The following is a 17,618-nucleotide window of genomic DNA, read 5'->3' on the forward strand; positions in this document are numbered from 1 at the left end:
CTTTAATTCAATTGGCTTATCGTGTCACATGGGTGGAGTTACAATGCGTGAGCGCTCTCCCCTTCAAACTAATGCAAGACAGAATTTCATTTCATTTATCCATTCATACAAACGCTAATATATTTGAGATACAAATAGGCACCAAAAACAATGTATGTCACATACATATCACTCTGCTCTTTCTGACGACTTCGTTGATTTGAGGAATACAAATAACTGAATAAACACACACACTAACATTATTTTTCCGTTTCCGCTCCTACTATGATGCTGGATTGTTAAATTGCCAAGTAGGCAAAACTACTGAAAGCATTTACTATGGGCCATATATAGCGCCATTTTTTTACATGCCTGGCTTGTGCACTGTCAAGGTGCGCCGATTTTCCAGGAATGACTTCTGATATGCCGGCATGGTGGGGATTGGTTAAAACATCTGCCTCACAGTTCTGGGGACCGGGGTTTAAATCCCGGCCCTGCCTGTCTGGAGTTTGCATGTTCTCCCCGTGCCTGGGTGGGTTTTCTCCCGCCACTCCGGTTTCCTCCCACATCCCCAAAACATGTGTGGTAGGTTGATTGAAGACTCTAAATTGGTGAGTGTGAGTGTGAATGGTTGTTTGTTTCTATGTGCCCTGCGATTGGCTGGCGACCGGTTCATTGTGTACCCCGCCTCCTGCCCGCAGTTAGTTGTGATAGGCTCCAGCAGCCCGCAACCCTATAAGCAGTAAAGAAAATTGATGGAGGGATGGATGGATGGATGGACTTCTGACACATCCGTGGGTACTGAGTAAATATGTATGCAACAGCGCATGAGCCATGACTCATTGAAATCTGAGGGAGGCTGCAATTCCTAGAAAGTGGAGTTTCCCTGAGACATGTGATTGCCATAGAAATCCATTTGGAAAATATGTTACACTTTAAATGTGAAATTAACCCCCGTAGATGATATGGCAGTTATTCATCGCCAGTGAGACATGAGCACTGCTCATCTAACAGACTACTTTCAAAGAGCATGCATTTTTTTTTGTATTCTCTATTAAATAAATACTGTACAATAAATGTAATTTATTCAGAAAACTGTATTTATGAATGAAATGAAAACGTGCAATATGATGTTTCACCTTCCCAGGTATTTGGGAGTCTTTGGGAGTATCCATGCTCGACCAGCTATGACAGCAAACGCCCACACTTCAGGGTTATAACTCCACTCAGAGTGCGTAAATGGCGAGAAGGTGCGCGTATAATAGAATTAAGTGGATGGCAGAATGGGCGCAGTCAGAAACCCACGGAGCTGGGACCTTTTCTGACTTAAGCATACGGGAGAATATGCGCCTATATGAAGTGGAAGCTCTTGAGTTCCTGGAGGGAAACATTTTTTTAATGAATGAATGAATGTTCTGTACATATACTGTTACTACAGTATTGCCATTGCAAATAATGTCATTTGTGTCATTAGATTACAAATGTGGCCTAGTTTTGTTAGCAAGGAAGCGAGGAACTCCTGTTTACTGGGAAAAGAAAAATGGACAGTTTACGCATGATGATTAATCTTGACAGACAGACGTCATGCTCCTGGGCTCCTGACAACGTCACGCCCTGGGCTAAATTAACGCCCAACTGCTTATCTTAAAGGACCTGGGATTTAATTAAAAATGACATTTCCCTGAAGACTTCAGCTTCTGAGGCTGCCATGTTGAAATTAGCTGATGAGGGGCCCTCTGAGCTAAGGAAATAAGAAAACTGTCAAACACTCTGTCAGACAGCAAATCACTGCCGTTTATCAGTCCTGGTCGCTGTTCAGGAAATAACAGTGGACTGAAACACTGTATGGCATAATGGCATTAATAACAAGAAAATGGGACAAAACAAGCCTGTCAAATGTGATATGCAAACAAACAATGTGGTTGGAATAGGAGGGGGACTATGTTTTAAGAATAAGCTTCTGAGTCACTATTAACAAAAAGTATTTTATAACTGATGAAAAAGCTTTTGATATCCACGGTACTCTGCATACAAGGCACCGCAGAAATCCCATCATCATCACACACTTGACCAAAGTAGTTCTATTCTGTATAGTGTACACATTGCGGTAATGGATTGTATTACGCTACTTGTGCATGGCATTTGAATTCATTTTACCAAAAGAACTGCGGAACTCTGAAGTACAGGGGATAGGGACCGAGCTCGACAGCGCATGGTAAATTTCTGCGAATAACTGATGCTTCCCTAAAATAGCATGTCAAATGCTTGCAAACATCTTCAAACATTGTTGCATCCTTGAAAGTACAATACAGCTGACAGCTAAGCGCGCCGATGCACAATGTAAATACAGTACGTAAGAAATTCTGATGATGACGATTAACTACTGTTTGGCTACACTCGGTGTCTAACAATGACACAATGTTTGACTACACAGTCAAATGTCACTGAAAAGCCAGTCAATGATGGTACAGTCAAGCTGCAGGAAGGCGGGAGAGACTATGTCAAAAACCCTAGTCGCAGAGACAGGAGCCAAGTGAATTAATATTATTGTGGATTATTTTAAAATCCCAGTATAAAGTTTCTTATGTCATGTGGACCGGAGAAAATACAAGCGATGGTCACCACAAGGTTTAAATGCATTTTAACTTGGGTTGCTGTGATTGTAACAAACATAATATTACCCTTTTTTTATTATTATTGGTATTGTCTCACATTACTGTGATATAACAGTTTTACTGTGAATAACAAGTTTTGGTCTTCTTAACCCATAAAAATGAATGCAGTCCCCTCATGCAATTAATCCTTGATCTCAAAAGGTTGAATTTGCGTTAAAGTCACTGATCACACAAAATGTTTGATGGCATGGAGAAGCTTTGAACAATACAGATCGTGTGCAACAGATGTAGCCGAAAGAAAATACAATAAGGCCTTGTAAATATAGCCACTTTGTTTTCATTTTAAGCTCCACCATAAATCTGTAGTCAAATACCCGCCTGACATCAAAACTTGATCCCATCTATCTAATAGCATTAGGCCGGACTAAACATTACCAGCAAGACTCCAGTGGTGTCTTTTTCACATTGTGATATAAACCCATTTTCATGTCTACAGACAGCGTAGACATTCTCATGTCTCTCCATGGGGATATAAAGTCTTTAGGATCTTTTTTTCCTCCCCCCCCCCCCCCCCAACCCCCCCGCACACACTGATGAATCAGTGTTTCATGATGAATGCGATAACTCCCTTCATCTGCTTCCAATTTGGTGATAGACTGGGGACATCATTCTTCAGTTGTGAGTTAGAATGTTAGTCTACTGTATATGCAGGCACAATGCAGGCAACAGTACATGACAGCGCATGTAGGACTGATGTCCACTCCAAGGGCTACACTGCTGGTAAGATTTCTTCTATCTCCAGTGCAAAGCTTCGGAAGATGTACCCCAGAAGACTGGTCCTACATTAAGGCAGGTTGTTTTGCGGTTAGAGGCTCTAGGGACTGAGTCAATATTGCATCACATGCTCTACGCATTGATCAGCATGCTTTCATTCATTTTTGTTTTGTCAGTTACATACTTTGACATTCTGACATTAATAACATGTTTTATTGCTTGTTAAGTTCAATTCAATACAAAGGAAGCTGTTGACAAGTGACACTTGAATTAAACCTCAATAATAAATGACTGCTGCACTAGTAGCATTATCAAGCCCAACTAGTAGGCATGTTTCACTTCACTAGTACTATGTAGTTGTCCTACTAGTATGTGTTTGATGTTGAATAAATGCACAAATGTCTTTCCATAAAGCTGTTTGTGCATCTTTTTATATCCTTGATATCCAGCTCTAGTAGTCCGCTTTTTAGCATACTAGTTGGACAATTACATGTTACTAGTGAGGCAAAATTGTGCAGTACTTGACAACTGCATGCTACTAGTGACATGATACTGTATAAAGTTTTAATGTCTATCATTTCACTAGTAGTAATATTTGCACATAGATTCAATGGAGTCAACTAGTGCACAGTTTTGCCTACCTAGTAAAATGTAGTTGTGCTACTAGTATACAGAAATGGCATACAATTGTGGAAGGCGGTAGGGGAAAATATTTATTAATAAAACACAGTCACTCTACTAGTTCACCCTTGTCATTCCACTAGTGCGCTGAATTGTCTTACTAATGAGGACAAAGATTGTACTTGTAAACAGTGGACAATCCTTTAAAAAAAAAAGAGAGAGTGTTTCATTAAAATGTATGAAAGTGAAATACCAATTAGAGTATTATGGTATGGGAAGATATTATCCACACAGTATATTTTCAATGTACGGTATTCTTTTTTTCTTCTTTTTTAAAAAAGAAATTTAATAGTGAAGATAAGCAGTATGGAAAATGGATGGATGGATAATACTGACCAAAGTCTTCAGTCAGTTATTTTATTAGTGTTTCTCAACTAACCGATTTAAAAAAAAAAAACGCCAGCTAATAAGATTGCTTGGAATCCACTTGAGTTTGAGAAGAGTTCCATGTTTCTAGTGTACATTTAAACAGCTGACATTCTTAAATATTTGGTAATGTGTAACATTGATAGAATAGCAAATTGGCTGTATAGTGACAACTAATAAACCACCATGATTCAATTTGATCACACTAAACATTCCTCCACCGAAACCATGGGGAATTCTCTTTTGCCAACTCATCAGTCTTAACTACAAGTACTAGTCTGGGGATGAGTTCCTAACCCACCATGATCAACACACACAGAGGTATGCACACACGCACATTCACGCGCACACAAACACATTCATGTTCTCAGAGCTCATTTATAAACATTAAAAGTGTTTCAATGTGCTTTCTTGCGGATGCCTCCAAATGCCAATTGAGAAATCATCACTGCAACCACTAATTGAAGGTTTGAATTCCACTGCTTGCAGTGCCATACATTAATGAAATACGAAGGGTAAACGTTAATAGTGCCAAAAATAATTCCAGTGGCATTGGACGAGTGGTGGAGGGAGGCGGGGGAGTTTAAACATTCTCCCCAATACTAAAAATTATTCTTCATTCACTATTTTAAAAAAATACTTAGACATAATATAATTGAAGAGAAACTGTTATGAAGTCAGTCTCACACAAAAAGATCATTTGCGCATAGCTGTCTCCTATTGTTTTTCCATCAAGTATCTGAACGGTATCCACTAGATAGAATCGGTCCCTTCAATTGCAAAGCATCTGAGGCGACCCAATTTAATCTACTTTTTTTTCTTCTTTTTGTTACTCAGCCAGGTGTTTTTAGGGATGCTTCATCTGAATCTGACGGAGGCAGGCCTAAATCCCACCACTCGCAAAATGAAGCACCCTTGTGGCACAGTGCCATCAACACGACTGCTGCTCCTCTTGATATTGCCTTGAAATGCACTTAGCAAAGCAAACTTGGACCGCAAACACCTGCAACTCATTACAACAGTAAGTGCGCCCATTGACTATAGAGTTTTGCCTTTAAGCTAGTTTAGCTCCACTAAACCTGCAATTGTGAAGTAGTTTGTACCGAGGATGTTGTTTATTGAATTTGGTCGTCTCAAAATTGTTCAAGATGTATTCTGCAGAAATCAAAAGACAAGGTCAGGACAATGAAGACGCTAAAAAAAAGTGGGATCAGTTGTTTTAAATTCCTCTTTTAAATGTCCTCAACCTTATTCTACAGACTAAACCACTGGAGCATTGATTCCTCTCTGGAAAACCAAAACAGGACATGCATATACCGTACTGTATTTTCATATCCATTGAGGTGGTGAATGATATGGCATTGTCAGGGCTCATAACTGAAAAATATTTTTCTCAGTATTTGATGTATTGAAGTGGTGGGGCCCAAAGTTACATTGTAATTGCTGTTCTGCTTAATTCTTGTAAATTTCCCTACGAGAATGTATCTTTTGAATTCGACTGTAATTTCAATCTTGGTGAACTCGGAAATTACATCACAATGATACCATCTCAGATGCAGTGGCATACGAGCAGCAAATCTCAGAGTAGCATGTGGTCTACTGACAAACTAAATGAACATGGCTTCAAACTCTCACACTTTTGTTGAAAGACATCTGTTTTCAGGCTTTTTCACAGCATCAAGCTGCCCAAGCCCGGCTTTCACTTCTGTCAGGACACACAGCACGGTATTCTTGGCCAATGACATTCGCCTGGAAATGTTCACAATGAGCGCGAAAGGAAGGTTTTGCAAAGGGATTTTCCCACTGGTTTACATCTCCACAATTCATAACAAGCACTGCAAAATCCAATTTTTTGTCTGGTTTAAATGTGACCAGAGCTGTTGATGTTGTTTAGTAGGATTAATATTTTGCGCCCCCACTATGTTGCAGATTTTTGGTGGTGATGTGGTAAATGTTGCGGTTAAAATGTTGCACACAGAGTGGGTTTGATTCCCGGCCACTGCCCCAATATCCAGCCATGGCACCCCCCAAGGGCATCCATCTTATAAACTGTGGCAAAAAAAAATCATGCATGTGACATTCTGTATCAAGCCATGATTGGACAAGCCGAAGGTGTGTTAAAGTAGCCATTACCATAACATATGCATAACTACGCAAATGTTCTTTAGCGTTTCGCATTATATGTTAGCATTAAGCTATCTGAAATCTGTACATTTGAATGTTCTGGTGTCTAAATAGAGTGTTTAATCCTTGTTTCAGTTTTATGGTAAACTTCAACTGGGAGTGACAAATCAATTGAAGCAAGCATGCTTTGCCTATGTTTGAGAGAACTGTGCAAGAGTCTTCTTTTCTCTTACTCAAAGTGATGTTATAGGATAGTCTCCCATTTCTTGAAAGCGAGTGAGTGAGACCGGGCGGAAAGGAATACTTTTAAAAGTGTCTTATGATAACTGGAATATGTGGAATGGGTAAAGCTATAAAAAATAAATATATATCACCAATTCTCCCATATTGCGGGTGGGTCTGGTATGTATTCCCTGAGATAAACGGGGTCACACTGAGGCGCAACCATCCTGATGGCTATGTCCTACTAATCTTTAACTCAATGGATAAAACTTGAAATTAACAAATCCCACCATCCTTAGGTTTACCAAACATGCTCTTTAATCTGCTGTTGAGTTTCGGGTAAATGAACAGGTGACGTTTCACCTTTTACCGACTGAGAGAGAATGATAGAAAGTTGGAAGCAGAGCGGGGATTGAAGAAGCAATCACAAGAAAGAAATGTCATATTTGCATATCTCAAATATATATCACAGGATACCCGGAAACGGGTCTGTGAACACAGTTTTGCATATTGAGAGAAATTTCCATTGCTTTTCAGAAGTACTGTTTGTGTGCAATTTGAAAAAGGAAGATAAAGGTTATATTGGACTGCAGGGAAATATAACTCCCTTTCTAACTACTCCTCTTACTGACGGATGGAATCCAAGAAAAGGCTGTTTTTCCTGATTAAAAAAAACAAAAACAATAAAGCAAAATTACACTGACCCAACTTACACATTCAGAACATGCTGTATGATGTCCCATGTTTGAGGATAGCATGAAGATCCTGGTGTACTATGTGGCCAGAAACATGAGCTTATTGAGCTTTTTGGCTTTATAGCATACTGTCATTTGAGCCAAGTTGGCTTAGTGCTTGTTAGCACTTTCTGGCAACTCCAGAACTTACATCCAATGAAAGTGGAAGCGCCTTTATGCAAAAGCCCACTCTTTGGCGCCAGTGATCTCTTACTTCCTTCGGCCAATCTGCTCAGATGAGACGACTCCAATATCTCAATTAGAGCTTTCCAAGGCAGACCTCATACTGAAGCCATGTAATTTCTCTCATAGCCAAGCAGTCACACTAGTCTCCAAACAATAGGACCAATTTGTTTTGATTTGATTAGAATAGATTAGCCTTCACCAAAGCTGTTGTTTGTGATTAATGGGGCTGCGCTACCTAATCAGCTGGCAGATAGAAAAGCTTCAATGGCTGTCGCTCGAGTGTTTATTACTTGAGTAAACTAAACCTCATTCGACCGTGCTAAGATGCTCTTAGTGCTTCTCGACACTGTCATCGATTGTTGTGAATAGGAAGAATATTTGAGTGAAATGACACACAAACACAAAAACGTTTGTGGAGGATAGAAACGAATTTTAGGGTATGTTTGTCCGAGTACAGTAAAGGCTCTGTGTCAGCTGTCAGATGTGACATATAATGTGGATTAAAGAGCCGGATAATTCATAAGCATGCTTTGGACTCGTCACAATTAAAGGCCGCTTTGAAATGTAAGTTTATCTTAACTCATTCACTGCCATGGCCATTTATATTTGTCAACTGGAATCCACCCGTTTATTGCCACCAACGTGTATATATAGTATTATTCAAGTATGTTTTTCAACCGGTAGGTGTGGAAGATGGTGTTTGTGAAATTCAGGTTTGTAAACCACTGTACTGACAAATAGAGCCTTCTAGATGGCGACGTTGTATTTGAAATCAGAACAATTTTTTAGTAGAAAATAAAGATTTGGCGGTCAAACTCAGCTTGTCACATGGATTATAAGGGAGAGAAATGCAAACACGTTGGAAGTGAGACAAGTTTAGGAAATTCATACTCAAACAGACTATGTAGATGTATGGTATAAACAGTGTGTTTTTAACAATGCATTGTATGCCTGCTTGTTGACCAACAAAATAGCTTACAGTTACTGTCTGATAATCGGCAACCAAAAAGGAATTGACTGGCAACTCATTTTGGGAAATCCTGCACAATATAGATTAACCATATTGGGCCATGTAATCAGTACACATACAGGAAGTAAAAATAGTAGGGAATACTGTATAGTATGACAATTAAAAATTGTAAAATGTTATTTATAGCATACTTTCATTTCCTTAATAAATCTAATTCAATTAACGGAAAATTAGAGCAAAAGCTAAAGTGTTGTGTTTATATTACATTGATGACTTGCCAAGATTTTTTTAAACAATATTGTATCTGCACTGCACATGCAGACCTTTTTCATTGTCATATAAATACGGGCTCATATACAGTTGAACCAACAAACTCTTACTTCACCAGAGTGGCCTTTTAGATGGGGCTCAGTGCAGTTTTTAAAATGTCAGTATTCAATGTATGCTGTTTATCTAACCATCTAATTTCTGTCAGAAAGACAACTGCAGTGAAAGGCGTGAGGTTACCAGCCTCCTTTTTAATAGAACAGTTATGGAGGGATTGGCCTTTCCTGAGGTTTGAACAATGTTCTGTGAGTATGCCGTCATTTCTCTCTTTGTGACTTTTAAGAGCTTATGATGGATGGCTTGCCTCCTACCACCCTTTCCACATTAAACTGTGAATGGTATCACTCAAAGTGGCCCTATAATGCACAAATAACCGGCAGGCATTCTACAATAAATGCATGGATGTGGCAGCAGGATATGTCAGACCTTTGGTTGAACTCCAAATAGAGCCTTCTGTTTCCCTTTTATCCAATGCATGTGATCAGTCTTATAAAAATATACTTTACCCACTCTGCCCCTTATTTCTTTGTGACGCATTGCATGGGTTATGGGGCTGTAACAGCTAATACGTATAGATAATGGTGGCTATTTATGCAAATCGGATATTGTCCTCTCAGTTATCACCACCTCTCACATTGAGTATTTTCCATAGTTTTTGAATCCATCAGTGAAATTTGTCACACTTTTTGAACTTCTGCAAACTCAAATATGTAACATTATAATCAATAAATGTACACTATATATTTAGGAAAAAGGCTACTTACTACGTGTTGTATTTTTCTCATTAATATGAGTTTCACAACACCAGCCTAAGTAGGGGTAATTACAGTACTTTTCTTAAGAATGGAAAGCCTTCGCAGGCCTTCATTTTGTTCCCAGACCACGATTGACCGGCTAACCCTCCAGGGTGGACCCAACCTCTCGCTCAAAGTCAGCTGAGCTCCAGCCTGGAGTCAGTCTGTTGGCCATTCACCACAAGGTGTTGGAAAGATTTCTGTGGAAATGTAGTTGGTTACAGTTACAAGTTACTTTCTCAAAGTAATATAACTAATTACACTGGACTATATTTTAATTACTTTTCTTAATTTGGTGTTAATGCATCAACAGGACCATTGGATGTTTCCTCTAAAAAGTGGATTAAAAGCATAGACTATTATTTTGGAATTAACCCCTTATTTGTTTTGTTTTTTTACACAAATAATAAACTGATAACAAAACATGATGATGTAAATAAGTAACAAACAAATTGTTTGTTCTATTATATGTGCACAGCATGTGGACAACTTTATACCATGTTGACCTAATGGCAAATGCAAAATTTAGACAATATAGTGCTTCATATGACAACCTAAATAAGTGATGGCATTAATGTTCCATTAAAAAAAAGTAAACAATTATAAAGCTGAAACTATTCAAAAGTCAATGTTCCAAGCTTTTGCGGCAATGTGTCAAACGTAGCAAAAATGTTAATCACAGAAATTTCCAAAAGCAACTGTAATTTAATTACATATTTTCTCCCATCCATCCATCCATTTTCTGAGCCGCTTCTCCTCACCAGGGTCGCGGGCGTGCTGGAGCCTATCCCAGCTATCATCGGGCAGGAGGCGGTTTATAGGACTGAGGACTGAAGATGCTGTTCTGAAAGCAGAATCAAAGCCGCAGCATAGGATGCTGGTGGGATTATTTACACAAGGGTGTGCCAGGCTAGGATCCTTTCCATCTCCCAAAACAAACTCCACCCGAAAGAAGGAATTGTACCACCTGAAGGAGGTGAGAAGAGCGGTAGAGGAGACGAGAATCTGCAAGGAAGGAGGAACATTAAAAATTAACAAATATAATAGTTATAATTAATAATTATTTAATCTGCACTCAAGGGGAGAAGTGGAGTCACCAGCATCCCTTCTGTGTTCTGAGCGAAGAGCCCTGGAACATGCCCTCATCTCCTCATTGTAGCTGGTAAACAGTACAATAAGAGATGCAACTTGTGGCTAATACCAAACCAACTGCACTGCAGTCAGTTTTCACAAGCCAGGCGCTCAGCTCGCTTATAGGCAGGGTCTTTGGCTATTTGAAAGCTCTTGGGGAAAGGCTGTACCAACAATCAAGTACTTAGGTCATCGCAGAAGCCATCAGCATAGGACTCAAGTCTTCTGGTCATGCAAGTAGACCATCGCCGTAGAGAGCTGGAGAGAAGCCAAGACCCACAGACAGCGCTCTTGCAGACATCCTGACCCCAGCAACGGATTGTCAGCTGTTCCGAGACCTCCGACTGCTACAACCCAGCAGCCAGACATCGTGCTTGTGGCAGGGATACCCAAAAAGGTTGTGTTGCTGGAACTGACTGTGGAGCATTAAAGATCTAGACTGCTCTGCGGCGCTCTCGTGCAGTTGCGGCAGGAGGAGAATTAAGAGCCATGGGCGATATCACAGAAGCGGCATAAAAAGCCTCAAGATGGCTCTGGCTCAAAAGAGGAGAGCCCTGGAGTCATGTAGGATTCCCCCCAATTGGTCACCTGTGGGAGGATACATGATATTTAAAAGACCTGAAACACGAAAACAGCCGACTTTCAATTGAATGGCTTCTTGTGTCTATCAGAGTTGTTTAAAATACAGGATCAGATTTCGCTCTACAAAAACAGATGTGTCAAATTGACTGGCTTACTTTACAGTACGTGTTGTCGTCCCTATGGGTATATATTGTTAGATAACATAAGCAAAACAGTATGTGTATAATAAGAGTAGAAACACTGAATTCACCATCACAAGTAAATCTATTTTTTTTTTGCATTTAAATTAAACAGCAAGAGCTGGAGAGGATTATTATGCTGTGCAGGGTTTTTCTTACCTACACTATGTTAAACTCCACAAGTAAGGAAACTAATATGCTGCAGGCAACCACCTGCATCCAGTGGCATTAGCAATTTGTCTCTTTCTTTCTTTCCATGTATTCCTGTCCTTTTCCACCCAGCCTTCCGAGAGATCAATGAGTGCAAATGAGAGGGACAACAGCAATTTCCTTCTATCCAGCCCGAGCAACATGTATCAATCACCCAGCAGGAAGCGCACATACCCAGTTTGTCACATTGCATCCATAGAGCAGCCCACTGCCCAATAATAACCTGCAGCAATAACAGCCAGCTTCTACCCTCCAATGGAGATGGATAGAGAGCACTTGCATCCGATTTATGTCTTGTACTTTCAAATTATTAAATACTTTCAGATTGCTCTTTCATGAGCAATCTGGTGGACTTAAATAAATTGTCAACGTCCTTGGTTAGGTTGAAATGTTTTGTTTACCACTTACCGAAACAGGGACATTATATAAAATCTCCCACTAGAATGTGTGCACTACACGTATGAAATCTTAATAATCTACACTGAAAAAAAGTGCTTTGTACATTACACGTTTAGACAGCACAGCGAACAAGTGGTTAGCATATCTGCCTCATAGTTCGGAGGTTGGTGGTTCAAATCTGAGAGGCGGCCTTTCTGTGTGGAGTTTACATGTTCTCCCTGTGCTTGCATCGCCTCAGAATTTACCTGCAATCCGGCCTCACTTAAGCAGATGAAGATGGATACATGCGTGGACGATGCAGATAAGTGTAACAGTTACGGTTGATCAGTCGGAATTATTACGCTACAAAAATACCAAGAGCATTTGTTATTGTTTTGACTGTTTTGATGTACTGTCCTGAAAAATTTGAATACAAATACAACTAATGAACCGCGACACCCGTAATCAATGAGCTGATGAACGTTTAAAGTTCGAAAATTTAAACCATGATGACTTTGCATTCGGGGAACTTAATGCCAATGTCTTTCCTTGATATAATATTAATATGGTCTAAATCCACCTATAGAGTACATCCATAAAACTTGCAACATTGCCTCAGTGACACATTGAAGTATGGCATATTATACTCAATAATGATGCTCAACTGGGGATGAAGCAGAATGTTTCCAGTTGCAAGACAGTTTAGCAAATGTGAGAAAATCTGCTCGAGATTTATGGTAAACAAATAACGATGAAATTAGTGTTCCTATGTAATTATAGTCTCTAAAAGGTCAATCTTACCATCAAATCCATTGATTTTTCATCGATACCTGCACAAGTAATGCCTTTTTTAAATGATGACAAAGCATCAGGACTACGAATAAGACAGTCATCAAAGACCTTATATTGTACATTGATTTTTATTTTTTATATTGAAATATCTGTTATGTAAGGGGAATTAATTTGTAAAAACAATTCATATAATGAATGTACACTGTTGACAGGCATAACAAAACACACATATACTATTTTTTTGAAATGTTTAGGGTTGTGAAAATGATCTCTCACAATGTCAAGATAATCTCACTCAAGGGCCTGATTTAGCGTTAAAATATCTCCGTTCATGAGGATTTTTAAGCCAAAAAATGTCAGCGCATGGGTCATAGTGTTGTGGTAGAATGCAAATAAAAACAAAATATACCTCTAGGCTGCAGAGTCTTCTACATTGCAATATATTACAACATAAAACACAATTGCATTGAACTAATATAGATGATGTTGATCTATTCACGGATGCCAAACACCAAATTCCGTTTTGGTGAAAAAGAAGAGCACCCTATCTATTCATTAGGGCCAATTTTTATCTTGATGGACATGGCTGTATGTAGCCAAGTCTTCTACCTTTAAAGTGCTTTGAAACTTCATTTCAGTCTCAGAGGATGAAACTGGTACAACCAATAGCAACCTAACCAATGATTCAATTGCAATAAAGCACACATTTTAACTGACAGACCAGAACAATAGTCATGGCCTTTGCACCAGGTAAGTTCATTTCTAAATATTCATACACCAGGGTCAACATCCCCAGAGTCAGTGTCTTTTCTAGTTCTACTTTGTCAACAGTAGCAAGCACTTTATAAAACTCTTGTAGTAAACCAAGGAAGGCTTCTCTAGGAGGGTTGTTACACTCCTCGCGAACACGCCGTGCACAGCGGTGTCTTCTTTTGGGCGCTTGACCCAAGAAGTAACTCTAAAGATTGCCGCTCCACCCGGTGGAACAGCGGACTAACATGTACATTAACACTGGTATAACAAGTCTTCTTGGTGTTGGTGGTGTTCCAGGCCTGAAACCACTTGCACTTGGGCGGTCATGAAATATTTGGCATTGTAATGGGCTCCAAGTCTAATGAGCACACAATAATACATGCCGTCTCAAAAAGCATCATTTCTTTTGCCATTCAGGGAAGATTGAACGCTACAAATAGCAGGCTGTGTGCCAGATACTCCGGAGAGAGGTGTTGAGCTACTGTAGCTCTCCAATGACCATGTGTGCCCTCAAAAGACCCAATACGGTGTTAACTTTCATAAACTATTGATGCAGGCCATTTGCAGCAGCTGCAGTGGGGGAGTTATTCCCTGTCATGCCACCGCAGTGAGAATGGAGTCATTGATAGAGAACACAATGGCTAGAACTCTGTTTAACAGTCAACCTATGTGTTGTATATTTCTTATTTTCAGATTTCAGGAACACTCAGTGCAGTACGGAGGTTTACCAAAGGGTTTTAAAGGCATACATAATACTAACCATCTGGAATGTACTTTTTGAGACCCCAAAAAATAACCTTCAACTGGGTTTGGGGATTCATCTGATATGGGATTTATTTTGTTTTCTTTACTTTTCTTAACGTGCAGATATACTACATTGTCACTGATGACGCATGAGTGAACTTGCTCATTGTGGGAATGCTGAATAGCATTCATATATATTCTACATATAATACTTTTAATATTGGACTGCAATATTTTATGCTGTATGTTTGTCGGAATACATTTGAGCCAGTTCGCAGCATACCATTCAAGCAATAAAACTAATTGAGCTATTCTAGAATCCAAGGAACTACATTTGTGATTATATTTTTCAGTAAAGAATCAGGACAATGAAAAATGTCGACATATTGGTGTTAGCCACTACTGAAACATATCAATAATATTGGAAAAAAACATTTTTTTGTTGATTTGGGGCAGCTGTGGCCTCAACCTGGTGGTCTAAAACATTTCTTAAGCACTGTATGTAGCCACAAGTGTGTTTTGCTTTCTCGTTTTGGCTGATGGGGACATTTTTAAAATGACAAAGCTGAGAAGGGAAGAATAACCTAATTCGAGAATATCTAAAGTTGGTTTCACACCTATAGTTCGCTTTCTCAGCTCCAAATCTGTTGATTGATTTGTAAACATTGTCAGAGTCCGGTTCGGTTTATGCTCACACAGTCAGCATTTCAGACGAGAGATTGATAAGCAAATAAAACAGCACAAATAAACTCAAAGTGTAGCAAAACTGGCATTTGTTGACACCCTTTATAATTATCTGGACAATGTAGCGCGCTACATAATACCGATAAAAAGCCGAGTGCGCTTAAATAGCACTAATTGAGCACATTATTGTCGTTCGCATGGTGCAACGATGATGTGCTGCAATCTGATGTTGAAACAAAACCAAGCAGCAAACATTGAGCGTGTATGTAGGTGCTAACTTCAAACTCGCCAAAGCAAAAACGTGTCATTATGTTAAGGGTGTAATCTGTTTAAATGCAACCTGTAGTTACATTGCCATAATTTGTGCTGGCCTATAATTAACACATCCGTGTATTCCATTAGCTGTCGATGCTATTACTAATGTTGCTGCACTAATGTACGTGTCACAGAATGCAAAGAGGAGCTGGCTACAGAGATGTAGGGGTCACACTTCAGGCCCAACTAGTAGGCATGTGTCTTGTACTAGTAGCTTCATGGACCCTACGAGTAGCACCAAAATGCCAGTCATTTTTATAGTAGTCTAGTGTGCAAGAATGTTAGTAAAAAGAGCATACCAGTACAACTTGTACATTGGCCTGAAGTGGGATATCGAATATCGAACGAATGCTTTAAGGCCGCTTGAGCATTTATACGATGCCCAGGTTCAGGACTAGTTTTTTTGGTTTTTTTTGTACTAGTACGCTATTTGGCCTCAATAGAAGGAGAACTTTGGCATACTAATAGGACAACTACATGTTACTAGTGATGCAAAACTGCGCACTAGTGGACAAATGCATGTTACTAGTTCAACTAGTGACATAAAAGTCTTTCAATTAACTTTACTGTAGCACTTCACCAATATTACTAGTAGCTGGAAGAAGACAACTAATGTACAGTTTTGCCCCACTATTATCATGTAATTGTCCTACTAGTGTCTAGAAATGTCATACGTCTTTCTACTAGTGGTTCGCTGAATTTCACACAAAAAGTGAGGACAAAGAGCGTACTAGTAAATTAACCTTAGGTTGGATGTCAAGCATATGGAATAAATGCTCCAACTGCTCTCTGTAGGATTTCCTTCACATGACAAGCGAAAGGTGGACTTTCGTTCATTTAGTCATTTGCTGTGCTCCCACCTGTCCGACTGAACCTCACCAGGTCTGCCTTGCACAGAAATAATGTGGTAATGAAGTCTTCAGCACAAGAGAAATAAAGATAAAGACAAATGTGGATGCTTTGTCAGGGACAAGTGGGTATTTGTCTATCTTTGTGGGTGTCATCTTACAATTAACCTGCTGCTTTTCAGTGTTTGTTTTTTGCTTACAAAGTAAAATTATGCAGCACATTTGGCACGGCGTATTTGAAAAGAAGCCATGGCCTCTAAAGTATTCACTCTAACAGAAGATAAACGAGACTAAGATAAGAGCATGGAAGAAGTGTCCCATAATTCGCTGTGGTGTGACAGCAGGGATCTTGTCTCCTTACAGTTGATCTAACATGGGATGTTAAGCTCTTACTCAGCCTCATTGGTCCAGGCGGGGACTGTGAGTCACAAAGGGAAAACGGCACTCAAACCTCTGGATCACATTCCTCACCCGACCTCATCTTTTTCCACCTACACAATCTCCCTAAAGCTCCCCTGTAGAACAGAGGGAGCAATATTTTGTGACAGCATCTTTCAGACTATTAGGCATCCAGAAGCACCTCTGGGAGTCATCTGTTCGCAACTCTCTTCCTCTTCCTCTCCCTATCTCATTCTCAATGTCTCTCTCCTGACATCACAGCTGTTACCTCTTGGAAATGAGCTCTGACTCGCTCTCACATATACACACAAGCTACAAAAAACAAACAAACAAAAAAACTCCTGAGAGCTCATGATAAAGAAGCACACAGACAACAAAGTGCTATTTCTCATTACAGTCTGAGGTCATCCACAAATCTTTGCAGTACCATCAAGTTTTATTATTGCTATTAATAAAAAAAATAATAATAATCTAGTGGTTTTATAATTATGTAATTCACTAAAGTCTGTTTTATTTGTTAAATGTGTCATGCTTGAGCAAAGGCATTGTTAATTGCATTTTCTATACTTACCTATTTTGAGCCATCAGTTTGTTTAGGTGTGCACTTAACATGGGTCGTTTTAAAGAAAGATTTAATTGCACTGATTGGGGCAACATACACAGCAAGCTAATGACCCAGAACACTGTCAAAAATAACGACGGCGCTTATTTGGGGCAAGAAGTGAAAGGTTTTGATCTAACCGAGTCAATCTCCAGACTTAAACCCTATAGAGCATGTATTTTACCAGCTGACTTACTGAAGCTAGAAACGAGTTCAACGTATGGCACTTG

Source organism: Phycodurus eques, chromosome 21 (genome assembly GCF_024500275.1).
Source record: "Phycodurus eques isolate BA_2022a chromosome 21, UOR_Pequ_1.1, whole genome shotgun sequence".
Taxonomy (NCBI): domain Eukaryota; kingdom Metazoa; phylum Chordata; class Actinopteri; order Syngnathiformes; family Syngnathidae; genus Phycodurus; species Phycodurus eques.